This window comes from Taudactylus pleione, unplaced genomic scaffold, assembly GCF_031769625.1.
Source record: "Taudactylus pleione unplaced genomic scaffold, aTauple2 ptg000086l, whole genome shotgun sequence".
NCBI lineage: Eukaryota > Metazoa > Chordata > Amphibia > Anura > Myobatrachidae > Taudactylus > Taudactylus pleione.
This window is the reverse complement of record NW_028284488.1, coordinates 32,421,981-32,439,601: the sequence shown is the minus strand read 5'-3', so window position 1 is coordinate 32,439,601 and position 17,621 is coordinate 32,421,981. Positions and strand designations below refer to the sequence as shown.

Genomic DNA, 17,621 nt, shown 5'->3' with positions numbered 1-17,621 from the left:
TGTAGAAGTGCTCCTTATGCATGCCCCCCCTTGCAGGCCCCCTTGTAGAAGTGCCGCTTATGCAGGCCCCCCCTGTAGCAGTGTCCCTTATTGCAGTGCACTTGCCTGACTCACTGCCGTCCGGGATGTCGCTCTCACCTGCGCGCTGACTGGATCTAACATGATCCAGTAGGCACGGCCGCACAGGATCCTCAGTGCGCGGGTGACGTCATGACGTCACCCGCGCACTGCATGACTGGGAACGCTGGTCTCTGCAGTGTTCCCAGCTCAAAATGAGTTCAGGTAGGTCTTCTTTTCGGGGTAGGGCTTAATTTGGACCGGGTTACAAAATTAAGGGTAGGTCTTATTATCGGGGAAACACGGTATAAGCGCCCAAACGTGTCCAAAATATGATACAAATAACTTGTGCAAATAAAGAAAGAATCGACACTACTTATCTGGTGGTATAAACTTTGATCACATGACCATCATTGGAATTATGGCATATGAAAAGAAAAAAAAAGATAAATGCAACATAGTGTGTATCATTTTCAATAATGCATATGCATGGCTGCAAAAAGCCTTATTAGGAACACATGTGTCCCAAAATGAACCCACAGCAAGTAATAAAGGGTAAAAAACATAAATTTAATTCCACAAATGACAAACAATGGCTTAAAAACACACGTACAAGAAATATAACAAAAAGAGATCTGTCCATAAGAGGTGTACAGGTATTTTAGAACCAACGCGTTTCGTCTTTCATTTGTCAGACTTCATCAAGGGGATACCAGCTATGAGCAAAAGAGCTATATTTATATATCTACACAGCCAATTAAAGAGGGATACTAACCATGATGCTTAATGATGATGTCACATCCTGAGACAAATGGTCTCCATAGAATTAGTGGCTTTATTTTTTATATATACACTGTGTATCCCTCTCCCCTATATCATTATACACGCAGTCTGCACCTAGGAAATCTAGGTGGGCACAGCGAATCTATATAAAGGGACACTCAAATGAATAAGGCAAAGTTTTAATTCTTACAAAATGTAGTCCATATCCAAGTTGACGTTTCAGCCATGGATTACCTTTCTCAAGACAGCCAAGAAAATATTGTATATTTTCCTCTACCTGTTGTTGCTCCTTATGTAGCCTGTTGAATTCTAGCCGAAAGACTTGCTTGCAGTCTAGCTTTGAACGCAGGTCCCGCAATTCCGTAAGTGCCATAAAGACAATCATGCACGTATATCACACAGCCACATGTTTTGCAGTGCTTTTACAGAGAATACTTGGTCCATACTACAATCCATATGCCCTACCCTGGGCCGGTACTAGACCTTGTGGAGCTCAGGGCGAGAGTTCCCATTGGTGCTCCACCCCCCCCCCCCCTCCTTTCTCCCCCACAAAAAAAAAATCAAGCAGAAACAAGAGGGTGTTTTTCTGAGCACGCTCCCTAATAGGGGGTGTGGCTTTGTGACACGCCCCCCCCTGTTCATCGCTTTAGGAAACACGCCCAGCAGAAGGTGAATACACTGCCATGAACAACAACATCACGCCTGGCACCACCGGTATTCTGGGAGACTGGAAGTGATTGATTGGGAACAGCAGCAAGGCGGGGCGCCGGAGCTAGAGAGGGTAATCTTGTGCGTGCCCGGAAAGGGGGCGTGGTCATGAAAAGGGGGCGTGTCTATAAGACGCGTCCCCTTTTCGTCATACTTGGGGGCGTGCCCGGCGCTTACGGACATGCCGGGCAGCCCCCAAGTGCTGCAGAAAGGGAGAATAGATGTCGGGCGCATGCGCCCGGCATCTATTCTACGGCAGTGACCGGGACGTCACCGCGACACCGCATGTTTCTCCACCCGCGGGACACTGCGTCCCGCGGGTGAGAACGGCACCCGCAGGCTGTGAGGGCAGGGCGCTTTTTGCCCTCCTCCTGGAGGGCAGGGCGCTGCGCCCTGCTAAAACAGCCTAGCGGGAACGCTAGGTTAGGCTACGGAAGGGGGAGGTTAAGGTTATGTACCCCCGGGGGTGGCTTAGGCACCACGGGTGGGGGGAGGTTAGGGTTAGACACTAAGGAGGAAGGGATAGGTTAAGGCACCAAAGGGTGGGGGAGGGTTAGTTTTAGGATGCAACAACAGACAGTTAAGGTTAGGGGCACAATGGGGGACGGTTACCATACTTGACAGCAGGCATCCCGACTGCTGGGATTTCATACCAATTCTGTAGTAATGCCCCTTATAAAACATTATGCCGCACAGGGTAGTGCCCCTTATAACACATTATGCCGCACAGGGTAATGCCCCTTACACATTATGCCGCACAGGGTAATGCCCCTTACACATTATGCCGCACAGGGTAATGTCCATTACATAATGTCTCAGAGTAATGCCCCATACATACTGTGTCACACAGAGTATTGCCCCATACAATGTGATTTGAATGATCAGGAATACTTTTTGCACAGTCTGACAGCAGCGGCCAGAGATCACAGTGAGGCACAGGCAGGGCCAGGGGCTGCAGCAGTGAGTGGAGGTGGTGTGAGTATCCTGCAGTACTACGCGTGCCACCGCCGCCATGCCCCTACATCAAATGACTCAAGTTTTCTGACACCACCGCCGCCAAGCTGCTGCTGCTCTCCGTGTCCTGTGGGTTGTCTGCCTCTTCCCTGCGCGCTCAGTGACGTTGTTGTGGCCGCGCCTGGCATTCTGGGACTCCCTAAATGAATGGGCGCCCGCTGGAGCAGTTCAATTGTTGCTTTGCTCGGGCACGCATATACGCGGTTAGACAAATTTCTGCTCGCAGCCGCCTGAGGTGGTGAGCAGAGATGTGCAAAAAGTTGTTTGGGCTCCCAAAGCAGGACTTAGCTGCTATACGCACATGGGCACCCAAACATAGCAACAATTGAATTGCTCTGTTGGGCACCCAAAAAAGCAATTGAATCTCCCCACATAAGCACAATAGTGAAATGTAGGCTATATTAGGCAACGGGTATAGTATATTAATAAAATATTACCAGTGTTATGAATGCTGCAACCAGGACCTTGCGTCGGGGTGCCGGGCAGCTGTAGGGAACACTGGCCTGGCCCTTACGGTCAGCCCCGGGATGCCTACTCTGGCTGGTCTCTCTGGCTGCCTGTGATTGGTGGAGATGCTTCTTATTAGGCAACCAGCCCTGCACACCAATGCCGGTTATAGCTTATGCTCCTGCGTAAGCCTCTGGTCTGTATCCTGAATCCTGTGTCCTGCTGTCTCTCCCGTGTGTGTCTTGCCTGTTTTGTGTACTTGGAGACCTCCAGTCTGATTGGAACATCTGGGTTTACGTGGGTTAGGCTACTAGACTGCTGTTTTTGTTGGATGGTCGGCACATACAGTAGGTCGCATTGAAAGTTGTTTTAAGTTCTCTCAGTTGGAAAATGTGATTATTGATGTCTCCTGTAAAGTTCCCCTGAACAGTGGATCAGCCAGTTGTTTAAATGGACTTATTTACTTAAGATGAGGCATTATATTGAATTACAAAGATCATTTGTCTCCTTTCTGTATGCTTCATGTTCTCAGCATTGGAATTGTACCTGAATACTCTTCAAAATTGTGAGATGAGTAAACTGACCTTGAGTCTTGGTGGATGGTTACTTGTTTCATATAAGATAGTATTCCTGGAATCGGTATGACATACCGCCGGGCGTGAGCCCGGCAGATGTGATACCAACGCCGGAAGACAGAAGAGTGATGCCGGGCGCCGCGAGCGGACAGCCGCTGGGGGGGGAGGGTTAGGTTTAGGGCTCCCGGGGGGGACTTAGGGTTAGGCACCCCCCCAGGAGGGTTGGGCTAGGGGGAGGGAGGGTTAGGGTTAGGCACTATCGGGGGGGACTTAGGTGTTGGGCTCATTATCTTTCCTATCAAAGTGTTTCCACAAATGACTTTTGGGTGGTGCCATTTTATTTGTATTGTCAGTACTCACTACTAGTGACAGACAGTATTGCAGAAGTGTTGTGTGTTACTGCTGTCTTCGCTCGCCACGCTTCAGGCACGGTGGCTCGCTACACTCGCCACATGGTTATATTCCCCCTCTATGCCCATTTGGATGGTAGGGAATGACGTTGGACACTGGCTGATGATGTCATGGTAAATCTACGGAAGGGGATCTAGCTGTTACCCTCCCAGCTCCTCACCAATGATGTCACTCCAGACACTTAGGCACCGCTGAGTCTGTCACATGCAGTGAGTGCATGACAGTGACACTGTGAGACTGACAGCTCAGTTACCAATAGCTGCAGCAGCCAGACACCCTGGCAGCCAACCAGTGTTCACTGAGAGCAGTGACAGTGAGCCAGGGGTGGGACTGTTCTACGTGCTGCTACTAATTGGCTGACCAGAGTGTCTGTCACTCTGTCAGCCACCTCCCCCAGCAGCAGCATGCACAGAGCAGCCATAGCCCGGTCAGTGTTTTGTACTCTATTATTAATAGTTGTAGTTTTAGTTGTAACTGACTATAAAACAAGGAGAGAGCCAGCTGGCAGCCCAAAGCAGTGACACCACCACACAGTGTTACAAAAAATAAAATAAAAAAAAACATTGGAAAAGCAGGGAAAAACATCGGGGGAGAAATCTTGTGATAGTAATGAAACATTGAATCAAAAACATTGCAGGGTTAAACATCTAACATTGAAACCATTTAACCGATGTTTCCGATGAAACATCAAATGATTCCCATCCCTATTTTATAATGTAAGTCTCCTGTATCCCTCAAATAACTGGTTCTACCAGTTAACAGAAGCTGTCAATAAATTGTGCAAGTGGTTTTAAGAGCGATCCTCTCGCTGATGTAATCGAACATCCAGATGGGTTCTACATAGTCTTATGAATTTGTGGCAGTGCGTAAAAAAAAAAAAAGTGGACACAATGGAGCCTCTACAAATAAAAAAAGAGACAACCTTATCAAACCAACCTCCATATACAACGTTATGGCTAGTCAAATTTAACTTTTTATTTTAATTTGTACATAGGAATGTCAGCCACTTTAATGTATGTGGATAAATTTGCCAATTGGTGGTGTACTGCATTATCATAATTCTGCCAATCATTTAAAACAACTGCTCCCCCTTTGTCAGGTGGGGCTAATAGTTATGGATGTATTATTTTTCAAGGATGACTAGGCCTCTCTCTACTCAAATAAGAGGTTGTCAAAATAAAGTTTGGTATTTACATTTCAAATGTCATAATCAGTTAAACGTCAAAAGGTATGAATACTAGTGTTTGTAGACTGTAGGTCAAATAAAACCGGTTTTGAATGCAAAGAAAGTGATTTCTTCCATGTTAGGATTTGTTTTCTCAGCAAAATATTCTCTAAAGGTGCCCACACACATAGCGATCTGCACACTATCCCATGATGTGTGCGATTTCCCCTGAACTCTTCCCCGACAGTCCTACACACTATTTTTAGTAAAAAGCATCCTATCTGACTTAAGATCTATCTTGCATCTTAACTTTTTTTTTCTACTTCAGGGTCCATAGGGTATCCACAGGATACCTTAGGGTATAGGTGTGACGTCAGTCGCTGGGCACCATAGAGTTAAGCTTTTCAGCCTCCCAGGATGCACTAGGGTCCCCCTCCTATACCCCGCCCCCGAGCCAAGGCACCTCAGTTTAGTTTGGTGCCCGGCCGGCGTCGGGTGCACCTGTCGGAGTGGGGGCTAGAAGAGCCCCTGAAGCTTTCTTCAGTGCAGCTGTGGCTGCACATCTGGATGTACAGCATGGACAGTCAGTCCTGACGTCCATGCTGTCTTCCCTACACCCCCACCGGTACCACAACGCCGGTACCGATCCGGGGATGCTGGTGAGCATCTGGGGTCACAGCTAGCGGTGACCCCAGATGTTCCGGACCATGGCTGGATCCAAGGGGGACAAAGGTAAGCAGCGGGGTCCCGCGGTGGGTCCCCGCTGGTCACATGGTCCTAAGTCCCCAGGCAGGGGGCTCCCTGGGGACTGGCTGCAGCGTGGAGCCAGGCGACCAACCTGCGCTTTCCACTACCCCCTTGGACAGCGGACCGCAGCAGAGCGGTAGCGCTGCGGCGTCCCAGGGGTTAAATGCATGCCAGGGGAGCGCGCGTTCCCTGTCTCACAGCCGGCGCCTCCCCCACTGCACACAGCCCTCTCTGCATGCTGCCGACTGGTCCTGTGGCAGCGCTCCTCCCCCAGGCCAGCCTCCTCTCTGCTCCTCGGCGGCCATCTTCTCCAGAACGCATGGTGAACGCTGCTGGAAGCGCTGGACGGAAGCATCGTGGTCTGGGTCCCCCCGCATACCTCTCCTCCGCTGTGGTCAGGTCTGTGTATGCAGCGCTGTGTCCTACCAGGCCCTGTGTCGGCGTAGTTGAGTGATCAGCGCTGTTAGTGCAGGAATTGATTTTCTTTGCATTGTATGTGACTGTGGTAGCGCTGCTGCCTGTAACTTTTCTCTAAACTGTCAGCTTTATTACTGTCCCTGTTCTTTCTGCTAAGCCCTTGCGGTGCGGTGCTGCAGGGTGGTCTCTCGCCTATTTAAGTTATAATTAGTGAGAGAGGTCACATACTTGGTGCCATCATGTCCGAAAGTGATTTTCTCCTCCGGCTACAGTGTACTACGTGTAAAGTACCGTTAGCGGAGGGGGAGGGTAGCGCGGAAGGCCTTTGCCGGCAGTGTTTGTCCATGGCGCGGCCTCTTACGGTTACAGCACCGGTACAGGAGCCGCCCTGGGCTTGTTTCGCTCAGGCGCTTACAGCCTTAGTGGGCCAGTTAGCTCCGCAGCCCGCGTTTACACCGATGGGTTTATCCCAGCAGTCAGTGGTGTCGTCACCCATGCAGGGTTTCCCACGACAATTGGTGGTACCCCACAGTCTCCCTATTTCCCCGCTCCCGGTTTCTCAGGTTAACTCCCTGACGAGTTCTGTACAGCACTTGTCGGATGTGTTGCAAGGGGAGTCTGTGATGCGGCCGCATAAACGGCCGGTGGCGTCTCTGTCGGCTCCTTATGAGGATGACGAGGGGGCATCTGATGATGGGGAGATTCTGGATCCTTACGATCAGGAACCTCTCCATACTAAGGACGCTGATGCTAAATCCAAAGTATATATTCCTGGACTTATTCGGGCGGTCCGCACAGCCTTGGTGATTGAGGACGAAGTTCCCCCAGCGGCTAAATCTAAGTATGCCTTTTTCAAGGATGTGAAGGGCGATGCCACAGTCTTTCCTCTTTCGGGTCAGTTGGTGGACCATTTAGAGGAGGCGTGGAAACAGCCTGGCAAAAGATACCAGCCGCAGAGACGCCTGGCGGTGGCTTATCCATTCGCGGATAATTATTTTGCAAAGTGGGAATCCCCTCCACAGGTGGATTCTCACGTGACCCGTGTTGTCCGTAGTGCCACATTGCTGATGCCATCCATGTCCTCCCTTAAGGATGCTACGGACCGCAAGGTGGAAATCTGCCTGAAGTCCGCTTATTCCCTTGCGGGGGGGGCAGCCCGGCCGGCTATGGCCATTTACTGGGTTGCCAGAGCGATGGAGTGCTGGGCGGATTCATTAGAGGCTTCTTTTGATTCCGACTGTCCGGCCGAACAGGCGGAGTTGATTGGCAATCTCCGTGATTCGGCCACCTACATCAACGAGGCAGCCCTAGACATTAGTACTCTGGTGTCTAGGATTTCTTCAGCAGCGGTAGCTGCTCGTCGCACCTTGTGGCTGTGATCCTGGAAGGCGGACGCAGATTCCAAAAAGGGTCTGGAGGCGTTGCCGTTTACCGGAGAAGTTCTCTTCGGTCCGGATCTGGATAAGATTGTGGCCACGCTGGCGGCAGCCAAATCGGCTTGTCTCCCGTCGGCCGCTGCTCCTTCTGGTTCTGGACCATCGTCCTTTCGGTCATCTAGGGCCCAGGGCAGGCCCAAACCACAGTCGTTTCCTCGACAGGCTGGCCCTAAGAAATCGGCCAAGCCCCGGAAGCAGGCATGGAGTACCAGACGTCCGGCCCCCAAGCCAGATGACAAGCCTGCGGCCTGACGGTCCGGGCCTCCCTTTGGGGGATCCCAGGGTGGGAGGCCGCCTGCTACAGTTCGCCCAGTGTTGGTCGACCACTACGACAGACACTTGGGTTCTGGAGGTGGTTTCCCACGGATACGCCCTCTCCTTCCGGCACAGACCCCCGGCTCGATTCTTCACCACGGGTCTACCATCAGACCGGAACAAGGCTACGGAGCTGCGGAAGGTATTGCACACTATGCTCCAGGCTGGAGTTATAGTGCCTGTTCCATTCTCCCAGAGGGGCCAGGGTTTCTATTCAAATCTATTTTTGGTACAGAAACCCAATGGGTCATATCGTCCGATTCTCAACCTCAAAGCACTCAACAAGTCTTTGCGGGTCCCGAAGTTTCGGATGGAGACCCTACGGTCCATCATTCAGGCTCTGGAACCTGGGGACTACATGGTGTCATTGGACATACAGGACGCTTACCTGCATGTCCCTATTCTTTTGCGCCATCAACAGTTCCTCAGGTTTGCAATCCGCAGCGACCACTTCCAGTTTCGGGCGTTACCTTTTGGCCTGGCGACAGCACCACGTGTTTTCACCAAGGTGATGGCGGTCATGGCGGCTTCTCTGCGGCTGCAGGGAGTCCGCATGTTGCCATATTTGGACGACCTGTTATTGGTGGCAGGATCTCCAGAGCTCCTGTTACGCCACTTGGACCTGACCATTGCATTGCTGCAACGACGGCTGGCTAATCAACTGGCAGAAGTCCACTCTAATCCCGTCTCGGAGGATTCTGCATCTTGGAGCCTTATTGGACTCGGGACAGCAAAGGATCTTCGTGACGGGGGAAAAGATCTCTGCTTTACAGTCAAGGGTGCGCAGTTGTCTGCACAGCCGCCGGGTGTCCTTACACTCGGCGATGAGGTTACTAGGCTCCATGGTGTCGGTGTTCGACATGGTGGAATACGCCCAGTTTCACTCCAGACCTCTGCAGCACCTGATCCTGTCCAAGTGGAATGGGCTGCCTCAGTCTCTGAAGTCCCAAACGATTGTGCTCACCCCGGAGGTTCGCCTGTCCCTTGCGTGGTGGTTACAGACGACCCATCTCAACAAGGGACGTCCGTTCTGGGTTCCAAATTGGGTCCTGTTGACAACGGACGCCAGTCTTCGGGGCTGGGGAGCAGTTTCGGGTCCACACTTGTTCCAGGGCAGGTGGACGCCGACAGAAGCGGAGCTTCCAATAAATATCTTGGAACTCCATGCGGTCTTCAATGCTCTCCAGCAGGCACAGCGGTTTCTCCAGGGTCACCCGGTGCAGGTCCAGTCGGACAACGCTACCACCGTGGCCTACATAAACAGGCAAGGAGGAACCCGCAGTCGGGCGGCTCTCGTAGAGGTCTCTCGGATCCTGGTTTGGGCGGAGCGCAATCTTCCGGCCATATCAGCGGTCTTCATCCCGGGAGTGCTAAATTGGGAGGCGGACTTTCTAAGTCGCCAGGACGTTCATCCGGGGGAATGGTCCCTGCACCCGGACGTTTTTCAACTACTGGTGGACAGGTGGGGTCTTCCAGAAATCGACCTCATGGCGTCCCGGCACAACAACAAGTTGCCGGTGTACGGGTCTCGCACAAGAGACGAAGGGGCGTCTCTGGTGGATGCTCTGTCCGTCCGGTGGACGTTCCGGTTCGCATACCTGTTCCCTCCGGTCTCCCTTCTTCCACGGGTAATCCGGAAATTCAAACAGGAAGGAGGGACGCTCCTGTTGATAGCTCCGCGTGGCCCAGACGGCACTGGTTCTCAGACCTTCAGGGTCTGTCCGTGGACAGTCCTCTGCGGTTGCCGCTACGACCGGACCTTCTGTCTCAGGGTCCTGGTCTTCACCCGGACCTGACTCGGCTGTCTTTGACGGCGTGGCTGTTGAGACGGCCATGCTGAGGTCCCGGGGGTTTTCCAGCTCTGTGGTGCGTACCATGTTACGAGCTCGGAAACCGTCTTCCGCGAGGATATACCATCGCGTGTGGCATACGTTCTTCCAGTGGTGTCGACCGAGAGGTTATGCACCGCGGGAGTTTCGTCTGTCTCGGATTCTCGCCTTCCTGCAAGCGGGACTAGATCATGGGCTTCGCCTTGCTTCTTTGAAGGTACAGGTTTCGGCCCTATCTGTCTGGTTTCACCGTAGGATTGCTACAATCCCAGATGTGCGCACCTTTATGCAAGGTGTTCTCCGCATTCAGCCGCCCTTTGTTCCACCTGTGGCGCCTTGGGATTTGGCTGTGGTCCTGAGGGCTCTCCTAGGACCGCCGTTTGAACCACTGGGCTCAGTGGATCTTAAATGGCTAACAGCTAAGACTGTTTTCCTTCTGGCCATAGTTTCGGCCAGACGTGTTTCTGAGTTAGGGGCTCTTTCTTGTAGACCCCCTTTCTTGGTTTTTCATGGGAACAGGGCAGTGCTCCGCACTCGGCCCGAGTTTCTTCCCAAAGTTGTTTCCCAGTTTCATGTTAACGAGGAAATCGTTGTTCCGGCCTTTAACTCACCGGGTCTTTCCGTGGGTGAGGCCTCTTTGGATGTTGTGCGGGCCTTAAGGACTTATGTTGACCGCACTTCTTCGTTTAGGATGTCGGACGCCTTGTTTGTCCTCTATGGCTTCCGTAAAAAGGGTTGGCCTGCTTCAAAGCAAACTTTGGCAGCCTGGATCCGTATGGCTATTTCTGAAGCTTATCTTCATGAAGGCCTACCGGTCCCTCCTTCTCTGAAGGCTCATTCCACTAGGTCTGTGGGTCCTTCGTGGGCAGCTCAACGTGGTGCCTCGGCAGTTCAGATCTGCAAGGCTGCTACGTGGTCCTCTGTCCATACCTTCGTGAGGTATTACAGGTTTGACACCTTCGCCTCTCAGGATGCTCCCTTCGGGCGGCGGATTCTCCTTTCTGCACAGGAGCGTCCCCACCCTTAAAGGATACTGCTTTGGGACATCCCCAAGGTATCCTGTGGATACCCTATGGACCCTGAAGTAGAAAATATGAGATATGGTAAGAACTTACCCTTGTTATCTCTATTTCTACGAAGTCCATAGGGTTCCACAGGACTCCCGCCCTGTCGCACCTGTGCTGCAGATGGGCTTTGCTCTGGTCACCGGTTTTCCGTCTCCCTCTGGTGAGAATGTGATTCTTGTATGTGTCCAGATCTTTTTTCTCTCTCTTCCTTCTCCTCCTCCGGCCTATGGCTTGATAACTAACTGAGGTGCCTTGGCTCGGGGGCGGGGTATAGGAGGGGACCCTAGTGCATCCTGGGAGGCTGAAAAGCTTAACTCTATGGTGCCCAGCGACTGACGTCACACCTATACCCTAAGGTATCCTGTGGAACCCTATGGACTTCGTAGAAATAGAGATAGCAAGGGTAAGTTCTTACCATATCTCATATTTTTTCCAGTGCATTGTGTCCCTGATTGTCAGATCTGCCCTACTGCACGGCAGATCTGACGATGCGATGTGCGACCAGCGGGGACGCGCATCGTGAGTGGGGACTCGCCATTTACTCTCAATTTGGCCATATTTTACACGATTTGTCGTTAAAATGTGTCTGAATCGGCCAGATCGGGTAAAATATTGCTATGTGTGTGGCCAGCTTAAGTCTAAAGTTTTCATAAAAATGTTACTGATTTAATTGCTAGATTATTAAGGCTATCGCATCTAGTCCTAGGAACAAAGAAAAGGCCAAGCGCTAATACAGTTTTTAAATGAGCGCTAATAATGTTAGTGGCACCTGAAAAAAAACTATTAAAAACAGAGAAAAAAAAACAGTGGAAAAAAATAAACAAAGATGTATGTATTACGTTTTGTACACACTTATGTTTCTAGCTCTTTTTATAATATATTGGTGGAGACCGGGTTTATTATATTGATGCAGGTGGTGATTATAGACAACGTATAAGTCCAGTACTAACTGCCTCTACCTCTGTCTTCAGCTGGTAACAGAAATCTCTGTACAATCTGCTGGGTCCCGGTGGTGTGTTCTTCACGCTGACTGCTCCCGTCTGCGCTGCTGTATTTCTCAGCGGCTGCTGTGACTGGCCTGGCTGGCCGATATCTATGACGTCACTGCTCAAGCCACGGACGGGCAGTATGATGAGCAGACAGTGCTGCTATATGTGTTGTTCTTGTTGCCGGTCTCCACTGAAAGCTTCTAATGCGTCTCGTGCGGTGATTGCACTTTGTCAAGGATGGCTTATCCAAACTAAAGGCTCTTTTTTTTTATAGTGAAAAACTTTGTTTCCATTTAAAAATCCGGAAGTCATGACCGGAAGTGCATTTAAAAGCTGCGGTAACCGCATGTAAAAGGGACCATCTTTATTTAAAAAGGCAAAAATAACAATATGAATTGTAGAAAAATATAACCTAATATAAAAACATTATTTTATATAAAAACATTGTAAGAAATTGTAAAATTATATATCTTAAAAATAGAAATATTTAAAAATAAAATATAAAAGAATATAAAAAACAGCTGCCACTTATTAACAAATTGCATATACTATATATTATTATTATTATTACCAGTTATTTATATAGCGCACACATATTCCGCAGCGCTTTACAGAGAATAGTTGGCCTTCACATCAGTCCCTGCCCCAGTGGAGCTACTATCTATGTTCCCTATCACATGCGCACACACATACACTGTAATTATACTGGATATATATATATATATATATATATATATATATATATACTGGAGCCAATTAACCTACCAGTATATTTTTGGAGTGTGGGAGGAAACTGGAGTACCCGGAGGAAACCCACGCAAGCACAGGGAGAATATACAAACTCCACATAGTTAGGGCCATGGTGGGAATTGAACCCACGACCTCAGTGCTGTGAGGCAGTAATGCTACCATTACACCGTCTGTGCTGCCCTATATATATTAGAATACTTCAATTATCTAGAGATGGAGATCTATTTTAAATAGTTTTTAAGAAATTAAAATATTTATAGGAAGGCATTACAATTGAAGTCTGTTTAATCCATGAAGTTGTAAAGTTTTGGACTAAACATTGACTTCAAATTTAATGCCTTCCTATAAATATGTTAATGTCTTGAAAACTTTTTAAAATAGATCTCCATCTCTAGATAATTGAAGTAATCTGATATATATGGTATATACAATTTGTTAATTATACTCACACACCTAATAAGTGGCAGCTGTTTTTTATATTTTTTTATATACCTTTTTTTTTTTTTTAAGATTTATAATTTTAACAATTTTTTACAATTTTTTATATATATATATATATATATATATATAAAAAAATGTTTTTATATTATATTTGATTTTTCTACAATTCATACTGTTATTTTTGCCTTTTTTAATAAAGGTGGTCCCTTTTACATGCAGTTACCGCCGCTTTTAAATGCACTTCCGGTCATGACTTCCATTTTTATAATGGAAACAAAGTTCTTCACTATTTAAAAAAAAAAAAAAAAAGGACCCTTTAGTTTGGATAAGCGATCTTTGACAAAGTGCGATCACCGCACTAAACACGTTGGGGGTTTTCAGTGAAGACCGGCAGCAAGAAGAACACACGTAATGGCACTGTCTGCTCATCATACTGCCCGCCGCGGCTTGCAGCAGTGACGTTGTTGATATCGGCTGGCCAGGCTAGTCACAGCGGCCGTGGAGAAATACAGCAGCGCTAACTGGAGCAGTCAGTTTGAAGAACACAGTTTAACACACAAGGAGGCTAGATGTATGAGGACACATCTATAGTGCAGATGACATAAATATACATATAGAGCAAGAGCACATAGATAATGAGGTTAATAAAATTTACCTCGTATTCAAAGCAATACTAAAAAGGCAAGAGGTCATTCCATGAGGTAAAAGTGAGTGTCACTCCAGGTAACAAAACAGGGGCTGTGGATATCACCCTGCTTTGGATACTCACAAGCTTGTATACAAGTCCTTAGTAGGTAGCTGCACACCAGACCGCTGACTATTTCGAGCTGGAAGGCTACTTATCAAGGCTGTGACAGATCTTATCTTACTTAGATATTTAACCACCCTTGTGTGTGTTTATCTATCTATCTATCTATCTATCTATCTATCTATCTATCATTCCCAAACAGTCCTCAAGGCACCCCAGCAGTTCAGGTTTTAGAGATATCCACGGTTGAGAACAGGTGGTTAAATCAAATTGACTGAGGTACTAATGAAGCCACCTGAGCCCAAGCATGGATTTCCTGAAACCTGGACTGTTGGGTTGCCTTGAGGACAGAGGGCCTGATTCAGAGTTGGGAATAGAGAGAGAGATAGCACTTAACTGTGTACCTGGGCAAACCATGTTGCAATGCAAGGGGTGTAAATATATATTATTATTTTTTTGCATGTAGGGTAAATACTGGATGCTTTTGTATGTAGCTCCCAAATACTGCACAGCATTATTATTACACTGCACTGTAGATGTCAGTTTGGACACCTCCCTCCCAAATCTAAATATATTTGCACATTTTAAATCTGCCCCACCTGCAATGAATCATGGTTTCACCAAGATGATCAGTTAAGAGAGATATCTCTCTCTATTCCCAACTCTGAATCAGGCCCTGAGTATGGGAGCCTCTGAGGTCAACAATCAATCGATAGTCAGAGGGAAGGATGTCTGCATAGTGGGTATTTGTTATGTACAATATGGAAAACTACCTTGATATAGTTATAACAAAATGTGAACTAGCGGGTAAAAAACTATTCCATAAACTTATTCATGCAATGAAATATAAATGATCAATTTAAAAATCAAAAATTCTTATTGTAGCATAAATGGTTTAAATAAACAAGACATATGAATCATATCACTAATACCCCTTTTACACCGACCTGAAAATCCCAGGTTGTTGCATGTGAACGCGTATCAACCCAGGTTTTTTGTCAATGTAAATGTAGCTTACAGGGTTCGTTCCTGTGTCGCCCTGCAATGTAAACGGCGTGATCTGGGTCACTCCGCATTCTACCAGATTGGCCGGTTTATGTGGCATTGGGAGATTAAATCATCTCCAAGCGTCCACTGCAACACTGGAAGAGCCGGGTCACTGTAGACCCGGCTCCTGTGTGAACAGTGCTTACCTGGGCATACCCCAAGTTGGTGCCGCAGTGTAAAATGGGTCTGATCCGGGTTGGAAATGTGTTCTAATGGTGCATACACGGTCAGATTTTCCTTCAGATTTGTACAGTAATGATTTTAAAATTTGTTCATATCTGAAAGAAAATCTGACGTCTCCCTGCACCGATGAACGATGCACGTTCCCGTTTATCAAATAACGATATCTGGTGTTTGTAGTCAGATTAGGTCGATTTTCATTCATTACTGTCAAAAATCGTTCGTAGTTCATGAAATCGTTGGTAAAATCGTTCGTCGTTTATTGTTAGTCTTTGTCATTCGTAGTTCATCGTTCGTCTGACAGATCTGACCATGTGTATGCACCATTAATCCTGGGTTAGACCCGGGATTTAGGTGTAAATGGTGTAACTAACCAGATCCGTTATCCATCACATAATAAGTCTGACACTCAATATAATTTATTAATATGTTCTCTAAATAGCACATAGTTGTATAATGTAAGTAATGTATAATCGGCACTACTATTGTCAGGAATGTGTTTTATGGGGCACTACTATGTGGCATAATTTGTAGAGGGCATTACTGTGCGGTATAAGGTGTAAGGGAGATTACTGTGTAGTGTATGCCACTGTGTGGCATAACCTGAATGGATTGTGTTTGGGGGCACATGTGTTTTTGTTTTTTTTTTCATCTCTTGGGCAAGCGGGCTGGGCATTTTAAGATCTATGTGGCCGCCAAAGTTCTAGTTACGCCCTTCCATGCAAGTACAGGGGACTGACTAATATATATGGTCATTTTAAAAAGGACTCATTCTGGTTTTAATATGCATAAAGTTTTTGACTCTGGCAGACTGCCAATTTCCACATGACAGCCCCTGATCCTGTGTAATTTAAGAGTGTCCCCATTTTTCGGAATTGTGTGGCCCTGAAAAACATTGGGAGAATTTAACATTTTGAAGGTGCTGGAATATATCATTATCCAAGTCTAGGACTTCACAAGAGCAAACACAGAGAGTTCACCACAAGGTGCAAATCATTCATAAGTTTTAAGAATATATAGGCCAGAATAGCCTTTGCCAATAAACATCTAAAATTCAGCCTAGTTCTAGTACAGCATTCTTTGGAAGGATGAAACGGAGATCAACCTGTACCAGAATGATGGGGAACAAAAAGGTTTGGAATGGCTCATGATCTGAAGCATACCACATCATGTGGATGATACAGTTGTTGTTTTTTAAGGCCCATTTATTATCGAACCTGTTGCACCCGATTAGAAGAACTGGTAAACCAATCTTAAGTGTTGATTAGGGGTTTGGGTGCTCAAACCAGGATTTATTGCACATTTTTGCTCGCCGCCTCAGGCCTGCCCCATTCCCTGTCTGCTATTCCCAGCAGTCTCCACCAGCTCTGTTGCGGACTACCTGCTGATAGTGCTCTGCTGTTACAATATAAAAAAAAAAAATCAGTTCCCTACGCAAGGGTCTTAATTTAAAATGGCTGTTAAGACCAATTACAACCTAAGGATACTAACAGACAAAAATGCTAGAAATAAACCAATAATACACTTGCATGTGTCCTCATTAGATTCTAGAACCTAATACTAGCTTGGATATCACTAAAGGTGGCACCCTGAAGCTTTAATGTATACAATGAGTGAACTGCTTTCTGTATCTATTTTTAATTTCATTAGTGGTGAATAGGAAATTGTATCCGTGCATGTGCAGTGCAAAGTAGTTCTGATGGGCATAGTGATCCAGCTCACTATGTAGGGTAAGGCAACTTTTGGTGTTTGTTCATTTGCACTACTTGACCATCCTCATTCATTGTTAGGTGGATGGCAGTATGCTACAATTTGTGTCAAATGCAGGAGAAATACTACATATTTTGTGGTAGACACTTTATTACACCTTGGTTAAATAATGTGGAAATTGCTGTTTCCTTATTTATGGGACAGAAGTGCTTGTTAAGCTTTCCAATGTCTTTTTACTATAATACAAGTGTTAAGCTGGGTACACACTATGTAATCTATCGTTGATGTGGATCTGAGCGATCTAGTGTACACATAGGGCCTGATTCAGAGCTGAACGCTCTGACCAGAGCACTCGCTCTGAATCAGGGCCGTCCCAGCTAAATTTGGCGCATAGCTGTGGGTGACCACCCACAGCTTATGCGAGCGGCCAAAAAGATGGTCACGATGGTCAAAGACCATCGCGACCATCGGGCTTGCGACGAGACCCTGCGATAGGGTCTCGCTGCCGCAAGCCCAGGAGTGATTTTGGCTCTATCAGATTGGGATGGGGTCCTTGTGACACGCCCCTGATTCATCACACTTGTGGGCGTGCCCATCACTTACGGAGGGGATGGGCTCCACTCAAGCTCTCCCCTCTCGTATAGGTGTCGTGCGCACGGCATCTATTCATCGGGCGATTGGTCACTGCAACTTTTCCGAGTTTGGAAGGCTGTTTTAGTGGGGTGCTGCTAAAAGGGCAGGGCACATTTTGCCCTTTTCTCTTTCATCCACTAGGGGACACTGGA

The 17,621-nt window shown here is 47.6% G+C and overlaps 1 protein-coding gene across 1 annotated transcript in view; it reads left to right on the top strand.

Annotated features, from left to right (window-relative positions):
- The window catches only part of RSBN1L (round spermatid basic protein 1 like), a 138,625-nt gene that overhangs the window by 60,765 nt on the left and 60,239 nt on the right, over positions 1 to 17,621 (top strand). The window lies entirely within an intron of this gene.